Source organism: Fundulus heteroclitus, chromosome 11 (genome assembly GCF_011125445.2).
Source record: "Fundulus heteroclitus isolate FHET01 chromosome 11, MU-UCD_Fhet_4.1, whole genome shotgun sequence".
NCBI classification, from domain to species: Eukaryota; Metazoa; Chordata; class Actinopteri; order Cyprinodontiformes; family Fundulidae; genus Fundulus; species Fundulus heteroclitus.
Window position 1 is genome coordinate 8,781,485 of NC_046371.1, and position 23,478 is coordinate 8,804,962.

Genomic DNA, 23,478 nt, shown 5'->3' on the forward strand with positions numbered 1-23,478 from the left:
GACCCCTACAACCATAAATACACCGGCCACTACAACTACAACGACCCCTACAACCGTAACTACACCGACGACTGCAACCAGTGATGCATCTAGCTTCAGACTTGGACTTCTCCATCTGATTCTAGGAATCTTTATCTTTATCATTTAACTGGTTAAAGAGAGATCAGAGATCTCACAACTAAACCAAATTTAGAATATTATGTAAACACTGTTTCTAACTTGTGGCCTGAGTATTTTGAATGAATTAAAAACAGGGTGTAACTTTATTTTACATGTATGTGATCTATTGTACTTAAAGGTTTATTTTTGCATCTCTAATAGTAAAGATGTTACATTGTTTGTTAATGTATTCTTACAGTTTTTTTTATGTCTGTTTAATGTCTCATATATCTAAAGAATCTTAATATATAGGAATAGGAATTTATTGCCCATTTAATATATCTGTGCACTAGTTCAAATTTCAACCTTGTGACTGAAATTGTACTTTCCTATTATTTAACTCAAATTTGATAAAATTGACTTCTGTCGTGGGATTCCTCAGGTTCTGCTCTTGTTACAGGGACTTGCAAAAGTATTCATACTTCTTGAACCTTTCCACATATTGTTGCATTACATTGACAAACAAATATATTTTAGTGAAACTGTATGTGAAATACCATCACAAAGTGGTAAACAATGGTGAACTAGAAAGAAAATTTTACATGATTTAAAAAATGTGTATAAATAAAATAATCAAGCCTCCCGTGAGTTCCAGCCGTTTGCTCTGTCTGTTCTGGTGGTTTCCTGGCATACACTGCATGTTCTGGTCTCCTGCTCATCTCTGCCTGCCTGCTCATTCAGCCAAGACTGTTACTGCTTGCCTGCCTCACACTCCATTATTCATCCAGTCAATAAACCTTTTAAACGTATCTCTGTGTCCGGCTGAATATCGGGTTCACCTGCAGTAAAACATAACACCATTGGCTTTTCTTAAGGCATAGCCATTGACGGTAATCCCGGAGGGAAAGCAGATATTGTGTGGAAATAGAAACACACCTGACTAGTGAGATCATCTGTGTAGTATACAAACTCTCACGCAGCGCTGGGCCTTTAGTTCCAGAGTTCAGGAAAACTAACCTGTGATCAAGTTATCACGATGAAGCTGATCTTTTCTTTGACTCTCGCCTGGGTGCTCTACAGGACAGGTAACATTTATTATATTTGTGATTTTTGTTTGTCAGGTAAAAAAACAACTGAATTAGATATTACATCTTTTTTCAGCTGTACTTGTTAACTCAGTTGTTCAATTAGACAAAACAGTTTACAGATTTTTTCAAAAATGTAAATTATTTTAAAATAATGTTTAAGAATTAGGTCCAAATAAATTTAATTTTTCACCAACAAGACTCTTGTCAATGTTTTGAGATGATGCCCAAGCAAGTAAAAATTGTTATGTGTCAGCTTATCCAGCTGTCTACATGTGTCTAGTTAAAACTGGTCATTGAAATGTTATCCTATGTATTTTAAATTAAGCAATTATTTTCTCCAAGAAAGAAAGCTTTTTTTTAATCACATTTTCTTCAATCAGACCGTGGTGTTAAAGATGCATTTTTTCTGGGGGTTCATCAATGAAGAATTGTTTATTTTCAATGTCTTTTTTTAGACACTTTTTCTTTGTTAGTTTTTTCTTATTTGGTGAACTGGAAAAATATTTTCTTTGGTTTATTTTTGACCTACTAGAAATATTAGTAATAGTCTGCTATTCATCATATATTCATGTAATTATTGCAACAAAAAATATACTTTTTTGAAAATTGAACTCCCCCTAAAACCTAAAAAAAAAAAAAAACGTAGAAAGAAACCGTATATGAAATATTGGGTATTTACATAAACAGCTACAGTTTCAAGTTGTCGGTTCTGTCTTTTTATTATTCAGTTCCATGTCATGAAAAATCTAATCTGTTTTAAAATTTTAAAGCACATATAGTTTCTAACTGGTTCTATATTTAAAAAAAAAAAAAAAAAGTTTAATTCCTATCTTTCTCCTGTTTGCAGCTACAGCCCTGCGGTGTCTCACTTGTGCAATTCCGCCGTGTTTGGAAACTGCATCAAAAAACTGTAGCTCAGAGACGATGTGCATAACCAGTATTGGTGTCCTAGGTATTGTTCTGCTTATGTTTAAGTTCACTTTATGTTTGAACATGCTGCACGCACTGAGGTTGTGTGTGTTCTCTATCAACACCAACAAACTGTTCTTTGACTCTACAGCAACTTTACTTGGAACGCCATCGCCACTAATCTACAAAGACTGTGCATCATCCTCTCTGTGTCCGGCCACAGGAAATACGACTGCTTCAGTCAACTTGGGTTCCCTAAGAGCAACTGCATCTGCTGAGTGCTGCAGCGCCGACGACTGCAACTCAAGAACTCTGCCTCGTAGGTTTTGTCAAATTTTAAAAAAAAAATGATCCTCCCTTTTTAATTTAGAATTTAATGAGGTTTCTCCTCCATTGTGCTGCTTTTATTTCAGCACCCCCTACTCAGTCACCTAACACCCTCCAGTGCATTGCTTGTGATTCCAACTCCTCAGAGTGCAACACTATAATAACATGTTCAGGAAATGAGAAAAACTGCTTCAACGCAACTGGTGAGTTTAACAAATTGACTACTAATACCAAGTGTATTTGTGTCGGTACCAAACAGAGCAGTATCAAAGCAAAAATCTATAGTCATGTAATCATTTAAACGTGTATTCCATGACAGTAATAATTGTAAAAAACAAAATAAATTTGACCTTTACCCATTAGAGCACACTGAGTTATGACAAGGCATCAAATATGCCATGTTGAATTTATAATGTCCTAAAAATGACAAGCTTTCCAACAATCTTCTGCTTTTTTTTATCTACAGCCGGAAATGGAAACACAAGAACTCCAATACTAGGCTGTGCAACCCCAAATATATGTTCAGGTCAAGGTAGTTTACTGTTAACGGAGATTGTTGGTTCAGTCATTAGCGGACCGACCTGTTGTGCAACTAATTTGTGCAATGCTCCAAGAACAACTACTACAATCTCCACAAACAACGATGCACCTAGCTTCAGACTTGGACTTCTCCATCTGATTCTAGGAATCTTTATCTTTGTCATTTAACTGGTTAAAGAGAGATCAGAGATGTCACAACTAAACCAAATTTAGAATATTATGTAAAAGCCTTTTCTAACTTGTGGTCTGAATATTTTGAAAGAGTTAAAAACAGGGTGTAACTTTATTTTACATGTCTGTGATCTATTGTATTGTAAAGGTTTCTTTTAGCATCTCTAACAGTAAAGATTGACAATGTTACATTGTTAATGTATTTTTACAATTCTTTTGATCTCTGTTTAATGTGTCATATATTTAAAGAATCTTAATAAATGGGAATAGGACTGTATTGTCACTCCGGCTTCCTCCCACAGTCCAAAAAAAAACAAAACAAAAAAAAACATGGTTAGGTTAATTGGCCTCTCTAAATTCTTCTTACGTGTGAGTGTGTGTGAGAATGGTTGTTTGTCTCTGTGTTGCCCTGCGTCAGACTGACTTAGACTTAGACTTTCTTTATTGTCATTTTGTATACACAGAGTGCATACAGAACGAAATTTCGTTTTCACACAGCTCAGAAATATTGCAGTAACTCTACAGGATACCTTGCAGTGAATTACGGTACTGGTGACCTGTCCAGGGTGTACCCCGCCTCTCGCCTATTGACAGCTGGAAACAGACACCAGGACCCCTTGCGACCCCAATAGCGTGTTAGAAAATGGATGGATGAATGGAATGTATTGGCCATTTAAAATATAGCCATCCACCATATTGTGACTGAAATCGTATTTAACTCAAATTTGATGCAACTGACTGTTGTGTGGCATTCCTCAGGTTCTGCTCTTGTTACAGGGTCTTGCAAAAGTATTCATACCCCTTGAACCTTTCCACATATTGTTGCATTACATCCACAAACATAAATATATTTTATTGACATTTTATGTCAAATACCAACACAAAGTGGTAAACAATTGAAGAAAGAAATTTCTACATGATTTAAACTTGTGTATAAACAAAATAATCAAAAGGACATTGTGCAAAAGTATTTATCCCCTCTGAGTCAATATTTTGTGGAAGCACCTTTTGCTGCAATCACAGCTGCAAGACATATAGTGTATGTCTCTTCCAGCTTTGTACATCTGGTGACTGAAATTTGGCCCTTTCTTCTTTGCAAAACAGCTCAAGCACTGACAAATTACATGGAAAGCGCTTATGAACAGCAGTTTTCAGATCTTACCACAGATTCTGGATTGGGTTTAGGTCTGGACATTGACTGGGCCATTCTAACACTTTAATATATTTTGTTTTAAACCATTTCATTGTAGCCCTGCCTTAATATTTAGGGTCGTTGTCCTGCTAGAAGGTGAACCTCCGCTCCATTCTCAAGTCTTTTGCAAACCCCAACAGGTTTTCCTCCAGGATTGCCGTGTATTTTGCTCCATCCATCTTCCCTGACCATCTTCCTTGTCCCTGTTGTAGAGAAGTACCCCTTAGAACATGATGCTGCCACAACCAAATTTGAGAAGGGGGATGATGTGTGCAGAGAGGTGTGCAGTTGTTAGTTCTCCGATACAAATAGCTGACCAAAGCACCTTCTTCCACATGTTTTCTATCTCCCCAACATGGCTTCTGGCAAACTGCAATCGGGAATTATTATGTTTTTCTTTTAAAGGCTTTGCTCTTTGCAACTTTTCCATAAAGACCACATTGATGCAGTGCACAACCAATAGTTGTCCTGTGGACAGATTCCCCCACCTGAGCTGTGGATCTCTGCAGTTCCTCCAGAGTCACCATGGGCGTCTTGGCTGCATCTCTGATCAGAGCTCTCTTTGTTAGGCCTGTAAGTTTAGGTGGACGGCCTTGTCTTGCTGAGTTTGCAGTTGTGCTGTACTCTTTTCATTTCCAAATGATGGATTGAACAGGGTTCTGTGAAATGATCAAAGTTTGGGAAATCTTTTTATATCCTCAGCCTGCTTTAAACTTCTCCAGAACTTTATCCCTGACCTGTGAAGTGTTTCTTGGACTTCATGAAACTGTTTGCTCCCCAATATTTTTTTAACCAACCTCTGAGGCCGTCACAGAGCAGCTGGATTTATATTGGGATAAGATTACACACAGGTGGACTCTATTCAGTCATTGGCAATCATCAGGCAACTTGAAAAAAAAAAACACAGCTGAATACATTTGAACACTGCACTGTTCATGGGTTTTTTTATTTGTAAAAAATGGTTTTAAATCCATGTATTATTTCCTTTCTACTTCACACCACTTTGTATTGGTATTTCACATAAAAGTCCAATAAAATATATTTGTTTGTGGTTGTAATGTGACAATACAACCAATAAGTTCAAGGAGTATGAATACTTTAGCAAGACACTATATATATAGCCGGAGGTCATGAGACAGGTTTCGGTTGGCGTTCAGATTCAGAATCAGTTATACTTTAATAATCCCAGAGGGAAATTGCTGTTTCAGTACAAGCGCCATCACATATATACATCACATACATTACATCAGTTGGTGGTCTATGTGGAAATGTGGAAGTAGGCTTGAAAGTTCTTAATGTCTCATGCCAGGTGGTAGCCAACTCCTCACAACAGCCACTTCACCGAAAAAATATTTCAAACAGGCCCATAATAATTTAATATAAGATAACTAAGAAACTTAGAAATCACCATTCTCAGGATTTCATCCCGATGCAGATCCCGAGAGTCAGAACTGAACTGAGAAAAAAGGCTTTTAAATACTCTGCCCCATCGACTTGGAATGATGCACAAAAGGACTTGAAATTGATAACTCTTTTCTCTGGCAGAATTCAGATCTTTTATAAATGACAGAGTACAAAGCATGATTAGGTTTTGTGACTGCACTTTGTAAACTGATACTTTTACTGTGTGTGATGTATTCAAATGTATATTTGAGCTGCTGTCTTGGCCAGGTCACTCAAGTTTTTTTACCTGGTTAAATAAAGGAATTTGTCTTTCAAGTTTCTGATTTGGTGCCTCATGCATCATTGGCTAAATCTATAAATATGGAACAGAAGAATGTGGGGTTGTTTGTCAGGTGTCATCTTTGTGCCACAGACTGGAGGGAGACTGATGTCCCTACACGTGTCTCCTGCTCAGAATTCTTTTAAAAGACATTTTTCCACTGTTGTTCTCTGGTCTCACACAGTTCAGCTGTTCTCACATTCCCATCTCTTTATAACTACACAGACTCCCTTGTCAGTAGATGCAGACCTCACAGAGCTGCCAGATTCATTGTGGGCTGCTCACAAATATGATGTTGGTCTTATTACAGATTGTTAACCTGTTGTAGTTACTACAAAATATAATTACAGACAGTGCAAAAAAAAAAAAAAACAATATCCACTGAAAAAGGAAGATTTGAAGGGAATGTGCTCCATTTTTTATTCCCTCCTCAAAGCTGGGGTTATTGTACCATGTCCAAATTCACCTGTGAGAACACCGTTGTTCCCTGTGAAAAAGATTAGACCCCTGGAGTCCCTGACGAATGGAGATGTGTCATGGACATCCAGGCTGTCAATCGTTCAGTTGTGCCCCGTGCACCATCAGTTCCAAACTCCTCTACAATTTTTGTTGCAGGTTCCTGATGGTGCTGATAAAATTACATGGACTCCTGATGCAGAACTGCCTTCTCTGCTCTGAAAGCAGCCTTGACCTCCGCTTGCTTTACCAAACTCTGACAAACAATTTATTCAAATAGTGGATGAAAAATCTGGTTTCATGTCGTTTGTTTTGTTGCTGTCTCATAGTGACAAATTATGAACTATGCCAGTGTTGGCTAAAAATCCCTGACAATTCTTGTTCCACATTCTGTTTCAATCATCCTCCTGGAACAAAGGACTTTATCATTTATCAGCAGCAAGGTGGCTCAGATATTCTTAAGTTTTATTGGACATGCCTAAAATCACTGTAAAACGATGCCCTACTTTAAACCCTGCCTCACTTTTGCCTACAAAGGAGGATGGCAAAAGTCATGACTGCGCAGCTGTCTTAAATGTTGTTTGTACCCCTCGTCCTGACTTACAAGACCTCCCTTTGTCTAACGCCGATCTCACCTTATATGTTCACAGCTCCTCCTGTTCTACTGCAGGTTTGAATCGAGTCAGATTTGCTGTGTGTTCTGACTAAGGGGTTTTGCGCTCACCTCATACTTAGCCCCGTTTCCATTGCCGCTCAAAAGCCTGGGGCTTTGCCAATTACTGGTAGTATTTCCATACACATTCATCTGACTAATTTCACTTTCCCTGCGCTTTACTTTCCCAGAGCTTTGGTCCCCCGCCCGACCCAGTATTTGTCTTCTCTCTCTGGGTTTGTTAAGGGGGTGAGGTTGTGTGCAGTAAGAAAAACTGTCCGATACTATGGTGAGAAGAAGCATTAAGGGGATAAGGAATTTACAAATCTATCAATTTTATAACTGTAACTTATCACAAAAAGTTATTTGAAGATAATTTTATGCGAGAATGTACACCTCCAAACTTCATCTATGCAGTCGGTTCATCAGGATTATGAGCCAATGTTAATTCTGCTCGGACTTGTTGAGCGACCGAGGCCCACTGACAGGCAAGCCTGACCAGGGTGACTGCAATGTTACGGCCACTGCTGCGTTATTACTCTGCCAGAACCTCTGGGATTTTACAGAGACTGTATCATGTTCTTCACAGCTGAAAAGTCAATATTAAACATTTACTAAGTTAGTGGATATATCTCCGCATAACAGAAATCAAATGTGAAAATCTTGGCTGGATGTTTTCTGCATTTTGTGTTAATTCTAAACTGTTTTGCTACTCTGTGTGTGTGTGTTCTTTTTGCGTGCGTGGAGCAGGCTTGCTTGCCGTGGCAGAGAAAGAGGAGGTGGAGAGACCTGTTAATGGCTTATAGCCTTTAACAAGGTGATGTTATTTTTTTTTTACCTCAGCTGGAAGACTCAGCTGCTGCAGGAGGAACTCACAGATTGCTTTTCGGCATCCTCCTCTTGCAAAGACAAGGTTATCTCTCATACAACGAGCTTGTGTATCCAGAATGGTCTCCCTCATCATCCTATTTTCACTGGACAGCTGAATCATCTCATCGGTGAGCTTGTTAGAAAGAAATCTTTTCATTCCAATGAAATTTGTCTCCATTCCTTAGGGAGCAGTGGGCATCTATCACAGCGCCCGGAGAGCAATCTGTGGCTAAGGGTCTTGCTCAGGGACACACAGTGGTAGTCAGCAGGTATTGAACCGGGTACTTCTATCAACCTTCTCAGAGTGTAAGCGTGCTGCTCTAACCACTAGGTCACCCCCCCCCCCCCCCCACCCCCCATACGTCTTCTGTGTTTCAATCTCGGCTGTGAGGGAAGCTGGTTGTTCCTGGCTGAACTCCAGTAGCTCCCTCGGCGCTTGGAATTCCTTGTGTAGGACTTCTACCAATGCAAGACGAGCATCCAGGCAAGTTAGCTTCTTGTCTATGGATTCTAGGACATCAGCGTAACTTCTCTCTGGAGAAATAGTGGAACAGCGTTGGTTGAGCTTGAATGGGAGTGTGTTAACGATGGGGTGTTTGTGGTACTTTTCGGCTTCCCCATTACGATGCTGTCAAAACACTCGTCCAAGTGGCACTCCAGGCTGGTTAACATGGCCACGTCCAGTGTGTTTTATTGGGAAATAGGACACAATTGTTAATGTTTAACCATTACAATGTTTTACTTTAATTTATTGGATTGCTTTTACCTGAGTATATCTGATTGTTATTATTAGTATACTGCCATTTTTACTTAAGCACAGCTCTCGCGGGATCTAAGCCGCTCGTCTCTCTCAGGTTATATTGAAGGCTAGGGAGCGATCAACATCTATCACAATTAATTAAAGAAACCCCCACCACGATTTTATTTCCCTTTGGGATTATAAATTAATTTTAAAGTGAATTGAATCAACACATATCATATCCCCATTATACACTGTTATAGATAGTAAAAGAAAGATTTAAATACAATAGAGTCACATACATGGAATTTAAGATAATTCCTTTATTGTTCCACAATGGGGAAATTCTGGCACGACATGATGTAGAAGTGAAAAAACAAGCTAATCTACAGATAGTTCTAAAGCAGTTGGGGATGAGCTTAATAAGAAACACTAAGATAAATACCAGAGTAAATATTGCACAATTTATTGATAACATGGCAAAATAATTAAATATCCAATATTTAACTAGAAAAACACCAGCCTATTTGCAAAATGGTATGGAATATGCATGATAGAACAGTGGCATCTTGAAGCGTACCTTCGCATCTGAGAAACTGTGTAAAAAATCATGAACCCAAGCAGCCATCAGCATGTTGTAAACAGTTATTAAGTCTGTTGTGAGCAGCAGAAATTATAAAATCTAATAGCACTTTCTGCAGAAGTGTTACTTTGACCAATTATGATGCAACTGTCTGTCACTGAAGGAACTTTCCAGCTCCGCAACAGTTCTATGCATGGAATGGGAGTAAATGTCATCAATTATCTTATATGCATAAGATAAAAAAAATAATCTTAATTTTCCTAAATTCAATCAGCCAGCTTCTGCTGATCTTGAGGTGTTGTTCACGAATGAGGGGAAGATGGAGCGGGAGATCGACAGGCGGATTGGTGCAGCGTCTGCTGTGAAGCGGGCGCTGTACCGATCCGTTGTGGTGAAGAGAGAGCTGAGCCAAAAGGCGAAGCTCTCGATTTACCGGTCGATCTACGTTCCTACCCTCATCTGTGGTCATGAGCTTTGGGTCATGATCCGAAAGAACGAGATCCCGGATACAAGCGGCTGAAATGAGTTTTCTCCGTAGTGTGTCTGGGCTCTCCCTTAGAGATAGGGTGAGGAGCTCAGTTATCCGGGGAGGAATCAGAGTAGAGCCGCTGCTCCTCCACGTCGAGAGGAGCCAGTTGAGGTGGCTCGGGCATCTGGTTAGGATGCCTCCTGGACGCCTCCCTGGTGAGGTGTTCCGGGCACGTCCCACCGGGAGGAGGCCCAGGGTAAGACCCAGGACACGCTGGAGGGACTATGTCTCTCTGCTGGCCTGGGAACGCCTTGGGATTCCCCCGGAGGAGCTGGCCCAAGTGGCTGGGGAGAGGGACGTCTGGGCCTCCCTACTGAAGCTGCTACCCCCGCAACCCGGCCCCAGATAAGAGGAAGACGATGGATGGATGGATGGATGGATGGATGGATGGATGGATGGATCAGCCAGGTCACAAACTGTGTTTACATGACATTCTTTACAAGGCATCTCTGAATAGTCTTTAATTAGTTAAATGATAAAGATAAAGAATCCAAATAAGAGATGGAGAAGGCCAAGTCTGAAGTTAGATGCTTCACTGGTTGTAGGAGGTGTAGTGGATGGTGTAGTGGTTGTTCTTGGATCATTGCACAAATTAGTTGCACAACAGGTCGGCCCACTGGTGATTAAATCAACAGACTGTATGAATGGTAAACTAATCAGACTTGTAGCAGCTGAACATGTATTTGGGGTTGCACAGCCCAGCACTGGAGTTGTTGTGTTTCCATTTTTGACTGTAGAGATAAAAAGCAGAGAATTGTTGCAAAGCATGTTATTTTCTAGGACATTATAAATTCAACATGACATATTTAATGGCTTCTTGTGCTCCATGAATGAATGAAGTTAAGGTTTGATGTTTCACAGTTAAGACTGTCATGCAATAAATGTTTATAAGATGATGATGAATATATATTTTTGCTTTGATCCTGGTCTGATTGTAGACAAATACACTTGGAATTAGTCAGTAATTGGGTAAACTCACCAGCTGCTGTGAAGCAGTTTGTCTCATCTCCTGAACATGTTATTATAGTGGTGCACTGTGAAGTGATGGGATTACAAGCAATGCACTGGAGGGAGTTAGGTGACTGAGCAGTGGGTGCTAAAATAAAAGCAAAACAGAAGAGAAGCCTCATTAAACACCAACTTAAAGGGGAGGTCTGATTTTTTTTTTAAACTGTGACAAAACCTACAAGACAGATTTTGTGAGTTGCAGTTGTCAGTGTTGCAGCACTGAGCAGATGCAGTTGCACTTTGAGCACCAAAGTTGACTGAAGCAGTCGTATTGCCTGTGAGCGGACACAGAGCGGATGATGCACAGGCTTTGTAGGTTAGTGATGCTGAGGTTCCATTTTGAGTTACTGTAATGTAAAAAAACAGTTTGTTGGTGTTGACATAAAACACTGAGAACCTCAGTGCATAAAGTTAATTCAATCATATAGTGAAATGGGACATAATCGGAGCAATACCAAGGAAGGTAGCTACTATGCACATGGTCTCTGAGCTGCATGTTGTTGATGTTTCGGTCGAACCCTCTGTACAGGTTAGGGCTCCAGCTGCAACCAAAAGAAAGTAAGAAACATAATTGTTTTAAATGTATGAAACTAGATAGAAACATATACATGCTTTTTCAAAACATACATTTTCACTGCAGTAACTGCAATTGGGTTATGAATGGTAGGCTATTGCACATATTTCAAGTAGGTCAAAAATAAACCACAGATAATATATAAAGAAACTAAAAAGAAAAAATGTCAAAAAAAAAAAATACAATGAAAATTAACCTCCATAGAAAATGTATCTTTAACGCCACAGTCTAATGGAAGAAAATGTTTGTTGGGAAAAGAAAGCTTTGCACACCTGGATAAAAGGATTGTATTATTTATGATAAAAGGGATAACACATTGATCAACGACATTTAGAAAATCTGAAAAATGTAGACAGCTGTATTAAATGACAACAGTCTTGATCTGCATGAGAATCGTCTATAAAACATTGATAAGTGTGTTGGTGAAAAGTTAAAATTATTTGGATCTAAATTATTTGGGGGCTGCACAGTGTCACATTGGGTAGCACTGCTGTCTTGCAGCAAGAAGGTCCTGGGTTCAAGTCCACCCTGGGTCTTTCTGCATGGAGTTTGCATGTTCTCCCTGTGCATGCGTGGGTTCGCTCCGGGTACTCCGGCTTAGGTTAATTGGTCTCTCTAAATTGTCCTTAGGTGTGAGTGTATGCCTGAATGGTTGTTTGTCCCGTCTGTCTCTGTTTTACTCTGCGACTGACTGGTGACCTGTCCAGGGTGTACCCCGCCTCTTGCCCATTGACAGCTGGACATAGGCACCAGCAACCCCTTGCGACCCCTCAAGGGATAAGAGTGTCGGAAAATGGATGGATAATTTATTTAAAAATTTTTTTTTTTTTTTACAAAAACAACAATGGGATTGGAAATATCCCCAAACTCATGTCTATTAATCGAGCAATTAACAATTACAGCTGAATTTTTTTTAAATATGTAATTCTGTTGTTTTGTAACTTTACCAAAAAACAAAAATTACAAATGTAATAATAACTTTTACCTGTGCTGTAGAGCGCGCAGATGAGAGTGAGAGAAAAAATCAGCTTCATTGTGATGTCCAGGTGGATCCTGCAGGCTTGTTCTCCTGAATTCTGATACTAAAAGCCCAGAGTGGTGCTACACTTTATATACTACACAGATGACCTCACTTTACAAGTCTATTTTCATTTTCATAGAGCCCCAACCCAAAGAATTCAACACAATGAAACACATCAACTTGTTCATATGCATTCCACCAAAACAGGTTTTCCAAAAATAAGTCCTCAATATTTGTTGTCTTTGTTTCCATAGTTTTTGAAAGTTGAACCTGATATTCGAGTTGGACACGGAGTTGCGATTCAAATTTTACTGTAAAAACAAAGTAGGTGAGAGGCTAATCATATAGGAGAAAAAAGGGAATGGCTGCTGAAATGAATTAACTGGTTTGTGTTGTGCCATTATCACTGTTTTAAGTTATTAATGTTTATTAAATAACTGTCATTCTGTCAGGTAGTGTCCGGTGAATTTCAGCCCAAACAGCTGATGTTAAAGTTAAAAAGTTTAAAGTCATCCTCGTTTTAATGTCTTCAAGACACAATAGAAGGGGCTTGATCGAAAACGCTACTTTTTCAGTGGCATATATATCTGACTGTCGTTAGCATAAAATTATTTTAAAAAAATCCCATGTTTCCTGAGCCCAAAGGAAGCAAATAAAGAGGAAAAAAAATCAAGGGACCGAGGACTGAGCCCTGAGGAACGCCATAATGCAGAGTGGATGAGGTTCAAAATCAACTATTTTTACAGAGATGGTTCCATTTGACAAATAAGACTTAATGCATTTTAATACAGTACCACTGAAACCAAGTTGTGTCTGTAAACAAGATAAAATATTGTGGTCCACTGCAGAGGCAGCGGTTAGATCAAGCAAAGCAAGAACAATATATTCACTTGAATCATTTGCCCTGAATATGTCATCAAAAACTCTCACTAAAACACACTGTACTATGCTGTGTTTTAAAACCTGACTGAAAAACCTCCACAATCCTTTGCTCATCTAAAAAGGGCTTGACCTGGGAAAGGACAACTTTCTCTAAAAATTTAGAAATAAAAGACAGCTTGAAGATAGACCTAAAATGTGCTGAAATGAGGGCTCTTACAGCAACAACTTTATCTCTGAAGAAATGCATAAAGTCATTCCACGTTTTGGAACATACTTCCAGGCAGACAGGTTGTGGGGCTTTAAGAGCAGAATCAAAAATTTTAAACAGCACACGAGTTATTTTGATGAGACCCAATAATGTTAGACAGATAATCCCATTTTGTATTATTTAACGGTGTTCTGATCATGACGCCAGCAATTCTTGAGGATCTGGAATGAAATCAGCAATTTATCCTTTTCCAATTTCCATTCGGGTCTGCTGCATTTCCATCTGACTGCACAAATTGTGTCATTAAACAATGGCTCAGCTTTGGCTTTAGGATTCCTACTTGTAATGCACATATTGGTGTTGCCCCTAAACAAATGCACTAGCTTGTATAATATCTTATTTTCTAATTCTAATTTTAGCCACTCAACCATATGCACTCAACCATATACACTCCCATAATCGAATCTATTCTTGACTGACAAAATGACACAAACATTTTTAAATGACTCAAAATTAGCACCCAAGGTCAGCCCTGCTAAAAATCCCATACTGTTAAGTACCTTTTTGCTCTTCTGTATAACATGTTCTATATGATTTTTCCAAGTTAGTTTCTTATCAAATATTACTCCCAAAAAGAGAAAATAATCTTACCATCTGTAATTCTTTCCCATGTAAGTATAACTTTTTATTAACCCCAATTTTTTTATTTTTTGAAAAACATTACTTTTGTCTTTTCAATTAAAGTTTGAAGCCCATTTCTATCCCACACTTACCCACTTTATCTATCCCTTCCTGTAGTTTTAAAATAATATGATCTACATTTTTTCCTCTTTTCCATAATACTCCATCATTTGCAAAAAATTATTTGCCATAGCTTAACGATAAATCTTTGAAAATATCATTAATTATAATTGAAAATAATGTTGGACTTGCCACACTCCATTGAGGAGTTCCATTTTCTATTTTAAATAGCTATGAAAAATCCAATCCTATTTTAACTTGAATAATTCTATCACATAGAAAATCCCATAGCCAATTAAATATATTTCCTCCTATTCGACCTGATGTAATTCAATCGTTGATATTTCTTTCCACAGCATATCATATGCTGTTTCTACATCAATAAACACTGCAACAACAGTTTCTTTATTAATCTGTGTTTTCCTAATATAATTTTCCAAATTTACAATAGGATCCATCGCTCCTCTTCCTCTATGGAAACAACTCTGATAAGGAGCAATTATATTCCTTGACTACAAAAATTGCATTAATCTTATTTACCATCTTTTCGATCAATTTACACATATTAGAAGTTAATGCAATTGGTCTGTAATTCCATGGATTAGTTAATCTATTGACATAATAGCTTCTTTTCATCTACATGGTAAAGGCCCCTCTCTCCATATCTTATTAAATAATACTAATCATTTTTCTAGCACCTAATCACTCAAATGTCTTAACATAACATTACAAACTTCATACTTCTCAGCATACTGCATACGGCAGTATCCTGACGGCATACAGGAGCACTATTCCTAGTTCTACCCAAAGCTCTTTTTATTTTCCTATTAGAGAATAGGGCAATTCATAGAATCTCCATTACAACTCTTTCCTTCTTAAAGCTTCAACATTTCTACCTTTGCTTTTCCCCCTTCCCTGTATTTTATCGTCTGATACATTTTCCCACTATGCTGGTGAAGATTCTCAGTCATCCAGGTCATGGTCATTCCAAAAAAAAAAGTAAAAAACAAAGCAACTGGACTTGTTTTCCGTAGTTGAAGACGTTTCGATTTCTCTCCCGGAAGCTTTCTCAATTCAAAAAAGTCTGGAGTAATGTGGAGTAACAAGCTTTATACCATTGCCCAACAAAGGCCTTGCAATGGCTTAGATAACATGCAAATTCAATCGAAACAGGTCCACCCCTTAGTAATGGCCGGTCGTTAAAGCCATTAAGCCAGCAGATTGAACCGAAACTGGTCCACTCCTCTGTAACAAGGAGTCGTTAGGGTTGGCTTTTCTTGTTTCTTGTTCCTTCCACAAACTTCTCCTATTTGTGTACTACTACCAATTGTGTCACAGAAATCAGAAATATGTCATATTTACTCTTATTGTACTTCCTATTTTTGCTTGTGTTATTTTTATATTCAATTAAATGTTGAAAATTATGAGACCTTGTAACCAATTTAAAGGCTCTATTTCTTTCTCTTACTACAATTTTACACTCATTCCACCACGGAACTAACATTTTCCTATTTCTCCCTGATGTCTTTGGGATATACTCCTCAGAAGCTCTTAAAATGGCAGTGAGCCAATGTTGGAGGCAGGGATAAATCAGCAGAGTCCCAGGTGAAATGACTTGAACCTAATTAACAGCAGGTGAAGCTGATAGTGACGAGTGCAGCAGAGAATGGGGGGAAAACAGCAAATCTGCCCAAAAAACAAACAAATGTCCTAATCATGACAGTTTTAGACAAGGTGTTGTTTTGAAAAAAATATTTCTTCAGAAAGTTTACTCCAATCATAAAACTGTCATTGTTAACCCAGAATTATTAATACCTCTGATAAACTTAAATAAAAAATATCCTTCTTAATAATCCATTGTACAATCTGAGTCAGCATTATAGCAATCAAATAGTTCTTAAACTTTATGATCCTGAAGGGATCAGTTTTTCTGTGCTGGTAATGGTGAGAATTGCAAAAGACAGGAACAAACGGACAAAAAAGGGTCAATGTCAAATGAAGCAGGAGTTCTCTAGTATTAAAATACAACATAAAAAAATCTAACAATAAAAGGCTGTTGTTCAAAGATTTATTAATATTTTTTTCTAGCTGATATGACACATTTCAAACTTGACAGGAATGTGGTCAACTGTTGCTGTTAAATCTACTTTATAAATATAAATATATTTAAATATTGTCATTAAGAATATGTTGGTCTCACAACCCGATTCAACAGTAATCCTAAAGCAATACAACTGAAACTAGCATCAGGAAACAAAAGTGTTTTAAGGAATGTTTCACAGATTTTCTTTCATTAATGTAAATTATAGTGCTAAATGCAGTAGCAGCTATCCCCGTCACTTTTGCATTCTTCTGCCAACTCACGTCACTCTGAGTTTTTGGAAGGTGTGATTGCATTAAAATGAAACGGCACGCAAGCTGAATGGTCATGCAACAATGACAACAGCTCTCATAGATAATAGAGTTGGCAGCACAGACATTCCGATTGCTCCATGACAATTGTGGCCTCTCCTAAAACCTCAACACAAGCTGTGATTCTTTTTCCACATCCAGCACACTGGCACTGTGCCAAAGTGAACACCCAGCCTGATCCCAAACGTGCTTAACCGGTGGAGAAATGGAAGGATCTCAATGTGCGGCACGCAGGTAGTGCATGAACACATCTGATGTGTTTAGGGAGAGGCAATGTCTTGTTGTAACAGAGTTCCGTCACAAGATGAACAGAGCTTGATGTAGTGCTGGAGCCAGTTACTCATATGTGGAAGCTGTTTTTTATTTTCAAACTTGATGCCTTCCAATTAAATTGTATTTATATAGCACCAATTCACAACACATGCCATCTTAAGGCACTTTATTAAGTCAAAGTCAATCAAATTATACAAACAGCTTTGTCAAACGTTTCCTATCTAAGGAAACCCAGCCTCATCAAGTCTTTTATAAGCAGCATTCAGTCCTTATGAAGAGCAAATAGTCACGGTGGATAGTGGACTCCCCTTTAACAGGGAAGAAAACCTCCAGCAGAACCAGGCTCAGTGTGAACGGTCATCTACCTCGACCGACTGGGGGTTAGAGAAGACAGAGCAGAGACACAAAATGACACACTGATCCAGGAATCGCTTCTGTTTGAACGGGTAACGGTAGCTGATCTGCCTGCAATGAAGAGAAAAAAGACAGAGAGAACATAAAGTTGAAAGTTGAAATAACAACAAATAATGCCAATTTGGAGAACAGTATGAGATTTGCAGAGTGAGAGAAATAGACCCTGATGTCCTCCAGCAAGCGTAAGCTTGTAGCAGCATAACTACAGAGATAGGTAATTTAAGCCACTCTTATTATGTCAAATAGGAAAATCTTAAGCCTTTCCTTCTCTCTATTTTTCTTCCTGCAGATGCGTTTCTTCTCCTTTTCTTTCTTGAACTTGCTGACAGAACAGAATAGATCTTGGAGAAAGAATACAGAATGACCACAAATTTGGCGGTTTTAGAACCACTAGTGAGATGTACCAGGAAGACTGTAAGGCAGACAGAAAAACAAGTCTGCTTGCTCGAAAACAAATGCTATTATCACAATCTGGCCTCCCTGTGGGCCTTAAAGGGTAAACAATCTTTGTTTCTCCTGATTGTTAAGACACTCTGTGACATCTGTGACCTGGAACAGAATGCTACTCAACTGCCTAATAACCTATCATCACTATCAGACTTTGGCTGTGAGAGCTATCTGCCACAGATCACAGACTAACACACACACACACACATGATTACACTAAAGCACGCAGGCACATACCGCTGCTACTGTGCTTTTTTCCTTTACTCTGCTATGTAGTTTAGAAAGGTCAGATCAGAGACCTTAAGTCGTAGCTTTAAGGATTTTGTTAATGTATGAATAAAAACAATTAAGCTTTGAATTTTTAGAGATGAAATGTGTTCCTGTGAAACTACAGAAGTCTAGATAAGGATTTATATAGCTTAATGTATTTTCTTTTTTTTGGGGGGGGGGGTATATGAATATAAATAATTAAGCTTTGAAATGTTAGTGAAGCTTGTTCCAGTGAAACAATGAATCAAAAGAAATTATTCTAGTTGTAGGTTTAGAAAAGTTGGACAAAATTACTTTAGATCAGAAACCACCAAGGATATAAAATAATATACTTCCTTGATTTTGAATAGAAGCAATTAAGTACTGTAATTTTTTTTTTGGCTTATTCCTTTGTTTTTCTTATCCTATGTAATATTTCCCTCTGTAATGTTTTTCTGTTCATGTTCAACACTTTGAATTGTTTATGACTTAAAAGTGCTTTATAAATACACTTGCCTTTCTTTCTGCCTATTTTTGTGTCCTAAAAGAGATCTTTTGAGGTATTTCTTTCTCCTTTAAAAGCAGCTTTTTGTATTTAGCTAGGTTATATTTAGCAGATATAAAACCATGTTTGATATGTAACATTCAAGAGCAATTACACAAAAGAAAAAATGAAGAAATCTGTAAGAGAGCAAATACATTTTTATGCATTGATTTTGAACTGCACTTTCTCAAAAAGCAGCAAAATACTTGAGGTAGTCAATACCTTGAATGGAAGCTTTTAAACATATCATACCTGAACCACAGGTAGTTTTTTCAATGGTTGCACACTGCAAATCTGTTCAGATGACACTGCGGGCAGGAGTGCCACCAGGACTTATGGGCCCTATCACAAAAATCTAAATCTTCCCAAAACCTAGTATAAATAAATACAGTTTCTGTCAGTCAGGGGCCCTTGAAAATCTCCTAACGTTTACCCATATACAACACCTCCTATACGACACCCCTGCTCCAGTGCTCCAGCTACAATCTTAAATGAATTGATAACAGTTTTAACTGTTTTAAATATAATAAAAGCAACATTTGAAACAATATTCTTTTGTGTGTGTCACGAATTCAAAAGTGCTATAAATCCAAATAAAAGAGAAGAGTTGATATAATTTAGTCATAACTAAACACTTCTAAGCTTGTTTAAATTGTTTGCAAAATCTTACTTGCAAGTTAAAGAAATGAAAAAAATAATCATATTAACATAATTTTGTCTTAAAGAAAGTGTTGAAGACTTTGGAAAAACAACTACCTGAGTCGGGTAGCACTGGCTTCAGAGTCAGAGAAATTATTGGCTTCATCATGGTGTTCAGGAGGATCTCGCAGGCTATTCATCCTGATTCTTGTTTAAAAAGAATCAGAGTATGAACTACAGTTTTTATACAGCACCGATGACCTTCTGGACTGGGTGTGTTCCATGTTCACAGCATTGTACCTTCTCTTTTGTCAAACCATCCTGGAGACATGTTCACACACCTTAACACACCTTTTAAAAACATTATTTAATTAGGTAGGAGAGTTCACTCAAATTGATGCCATGTAGCTTCTCTAAAACACATTGTCTACAGAACATCTAGACTGTGGTGTTATGGTGGAAAATGGTGATGATTTTTACACAGGAAAAGCAGTAAAGAAACAGTAAAGAAAATTTACCTGCTGCTCTGTTGACATAGAAGAAATGGGCAGCAACTGAAATTATAATCAATCCATATTTCTAGTGAAGACAGCTGTAATTTCTGTAATTTATTAAAATATTATCAAAACAGAATGGACTAATTGGCTGTTGCTGGGTTTTATTCAGGAGACAAGCCTTACGATGGCAGTACGTTCAACCAGATCATCACCAGGTTTTTGAACTCTAGAAATTGGAAAAATCAGATTTGTTATGATCCTTTGGTGTTTGGGTTTTTCCTTTTATTTCTGTTTTTATTGCTTCATTGAATTCTTCAGCCCAACATCTATGTTAGGATGCTCTTCATGGACTTCAGCTCAGCCTTCAACACCGTGCTCCCAGACATGCTGGATCTGAAGCTCCACAACCTGGGATTATCCACACCTCTCTGCTCCTGGATTAGGGACTTCCTTTCCAACAGGCCCCAGGTGGAACGCACATCTGTACCAATGATCCTTAACACGGGCACGCTGCACAGTTTTGTCCTCAGCCCTGCTCTTTTCACCCTTTTCACCCAGGACTGTTCTGCTATCCACCTCACAAACACAGTGGTGAAGTTTGTGGACAACACCACTGTAGTGGGTCTCATCTCCAACAATGATGAAACCCACTATAGGTATGAAGTCAGCAATCTCACACAGTGGTGCTCCTGGAACAACCTGATCCTACACACAAGTAAGAGCAGGAGGCAATTGGTTGGTCGACCTCGCGGAGGAAACAGAGAAGTCAGTCAATGAGTTAAAGGCAGTTTCCAAGGCCAATATTTTCCACAGGGTGGAAAGTTTGATTTCATGATGAAAAATATGGGTCTAAAAGAATAACATGCCTGAAACATCCATCCATTTTCTAAGATGCTTAATCCCCATGCCTGAAACATCATTAGTTAATCTTTGTAGTCCAACTGTTTTTAATAATTGCTTTTAATTTCTATTTTCCCATGTTTTATTTTGTTTTAACATTTTATTCCAACTTGCTTTTATTCTGTTTTATTTTCTATCTTTTAATCATTTAAAGCACTTTGCATTGTCTTTGTACTGAAATGTGCTACACAAATAAATTTGCATTGCCTTGCCTAATAATAGACTACAGGAAGTCTGGGAGGACTGAACACGTTCATATCTGTATACAGGGGGTGGTGGTGGAGCATGTGGACAGCATTAAATTCCTAGGCTTTCACCTTTCCTCCGACCTCTCCTAGTCTGTGAACACTTACCACCTGGTGAAGAAGGCACATCAATGGCTCCTCTTCTTCAGAAAATTTAAAAGTATTGGACTTTCCACTGAGCTGCTAAAAAAACTTTTACATTGCTACCATAGAAAGTTTTTTATGCCTTAGCATAACTGAAGGAGAGGAAGGACTGAGCATTGGTGGTGTGGACAGCGCAGTGGATTCTGGGATGCCGTCTACAGGATTTTGACTCCGTTTATGCAGCATGAGTCGAGAAAAGGGCCAGACGCATCTCCGCTGATCCCACCCACCCGAGCAATCCACTGTTTGCCCCTCTCCCATCAGGTAAACTCCTCAGAAGCATTAAATCCAAAAATAATAAACTCAGAAACAGCTTCTTTCTAAGGGCTACCGCCCCCTGCTGAGAAGTTTGTGGTCCATCATGTTACAATAACTCTACGGTTATTGCCCATATTCACATTCTTATTCTCAGGAATATCAAATTGCACATTTCTGTAAATGAAGCCTCATGCACACAAATTACCTCATTACATTAGATTCATGAAGGAGGGACTAATCCATGTAATATAGCTCATATCTCTCGCAAAGGGACTGATAGAGCTCTCGGACTCTGATATGAACTTGCATGCTCTGTGTGGAAAAAAATCTACATACTAAGTTTGTTGTGTAAGTGTGTCAGGTTTTTTGTGTGTATCCTGAGCTGGTGTCTGCCTCAAACGTAATTTTATCATGGTAAACATGGTAACAATTAAAGGTTCTTTATTCCTGAATCTCACCGTCATAACACAGTGTACCATCCCAGCTTGTTAGGATAAAGACACAACATAAATGACAAAACCCAAACAGTGGTTTTAAAAATAACAAATTACAATCTATTTTCAGGGTATAAGTGCAAAGCAACAAAACACAATACAGAAATAACCAAAGCTTTCTTTAGTAATGGTCTAGATCAGTGGTTTCCAACACTGGTCCTCAAGGACCCCTATCCTGCATGTTTTAGGTGTCTCCTTGCTGCTCACCAATTAAATGAATGGATGATTGAGAGGCTTCTTTAGCACCTAATGGCTGCAGAGGAGGTCACGCAATCATTTGAATCAGGTGAAGTGGAACAGAGACGCGTCTAAAGCATGCAAGACAGGAGTACATGTGGACCAGGGTTGGAAACCCATGGTCTACAAAAAAAAAAAAAAAAAAAAAAAAAAAAAAAAAAAAACTTCTTCAGAGTAAATAGACTGTTTTAGGGGAAAAAAATATGATATCCAAAAGGAGACAAGATACACAATCAGCCTAGCAAGGCACACAAACTAAAACCAGTGGCTTAATAAGTCCATGCCAACCTTCTGTCATGGGAGGTCTGGGACCAGAATTATTAATAGTGGTTCTCTATTTTGTACTCTGTGTTTTTGACAGGTTTCACACCCTCCACCTTCTGCCCTATTTGGGTTCAGATGTCTGGCCACCAGACTATCTGTTTAGCTCTTGCCTGATAGTTTGAAATTCCTTGGTGTCCTTCATGCAGGCGCTGTAGAATTCCTTCTCTTAATGGAGGTGATATGAAAAGTCATCCTCTTTTCATTAGAAGACCATGAGCCGGGTGAAAGTCAGTTCCGTCCTGCCAGTATGACTTCTCAGGGTCGAGCTCATTTTGCTATGGCCATTCTGTTTGACAAAGGTCTGTTACTTTTTGCACACTTCATCCTATTTTTCTGTCATCTTTATCTTTGTCAAGAGTTGTTTTTTTTAGCCCGAATTCAGCCACACACAGGGCCACCTTTAAGAGTTTTTATCGAAGATTAAGAGTTGTGGAGATGGGAATCAAAGTCTGTACCAGGCAACAGCAGAGGGATGATGAAGATGGCTGGAGCAGGAGCTGGCGGAGAGAACGTGAGGGGACACCGGAAGGTAGCCGAGGGACGGAGGCAGGCAGGTGGCTCAAAAAGAGGTAGCTGGAGGACTGCAGGCAGACACGAGGAAGAGTAGTGGAGCTGGCTTGAGGCAGAGGAAGGCGATGGAGAGGACGAAGAGGGATGAAGAACACTGGAGATGAGAGGCATTAAGCAGACGAGGGAAGGACGATAACGAACCAGCGGGGAAGAGCAGACTGAGATGAGCTTACATAGGAGGTTGGACAGGTGGAATGAGTCTAGACTTGATTATTGCAGCAGGTGAAACTGATCCGGCATGAAGTGGAGCTGGGCTGAGTGAATGATGGAAGGATCTGGAACTGTCCATGGTGAAGCAGGGAGAACTGAACCCTGACAATCTCCTCCAGTCTTTTGTCTATTGCAGAGAGATGAGCTACAGCACGGTTCACAAACACTTCTACCTCTTTTTCTAGTGGAACATCACCTGCAGAGGGTGGACCTCCCTGTGGGGATCTGGACAAGGCATCTGCTGTGATGAGGTTCTTCTCTGGGACATGAATAATGTTGCATGAGAATCGCAGCAGCCACAGACAAAAT

General features: G+C 38.8%; 2 long non-coding RNA genes across 2 annotated transcripts; one reads left to right on the top strand and one right to left on the bottom strand.

Annotated features, from left to right (window-relative positions):
- The first annotated feature begins 32 nt into the window (after positions 1–32).
- LOC105920268 lies at positions 33–21,025 on the top strand. Its single transcript, XR_004931986.1, has 6 exons — positions 33–1,184; positions 2,035–2,139; positions 2,248–2,415; positions 2,510–2,626; positions 19,957–20,051; positions 20,957–21,025. It is a non-coding gene; the product is annotated as an uncharacterized LOC105920268 (long non-coding RNA).
- On the bottom strand, positions 10,933–12,527 carry LOC118564507. The gene is made up of 4 exons (XR_004931894.1): positions 12,446–12,527; positions 11,342–11,428; positions 11,066–11,233; positions 10,933–10,974 (listed from the first exon to the last, which is right to left on the bottom strand). It is a non-coding gene; the product is annotated as an uncharacterized LOC118564507 (long non-coding RNA).
- Positions 21,026–23,478: the final 2,453 nt, after the last annotated feature.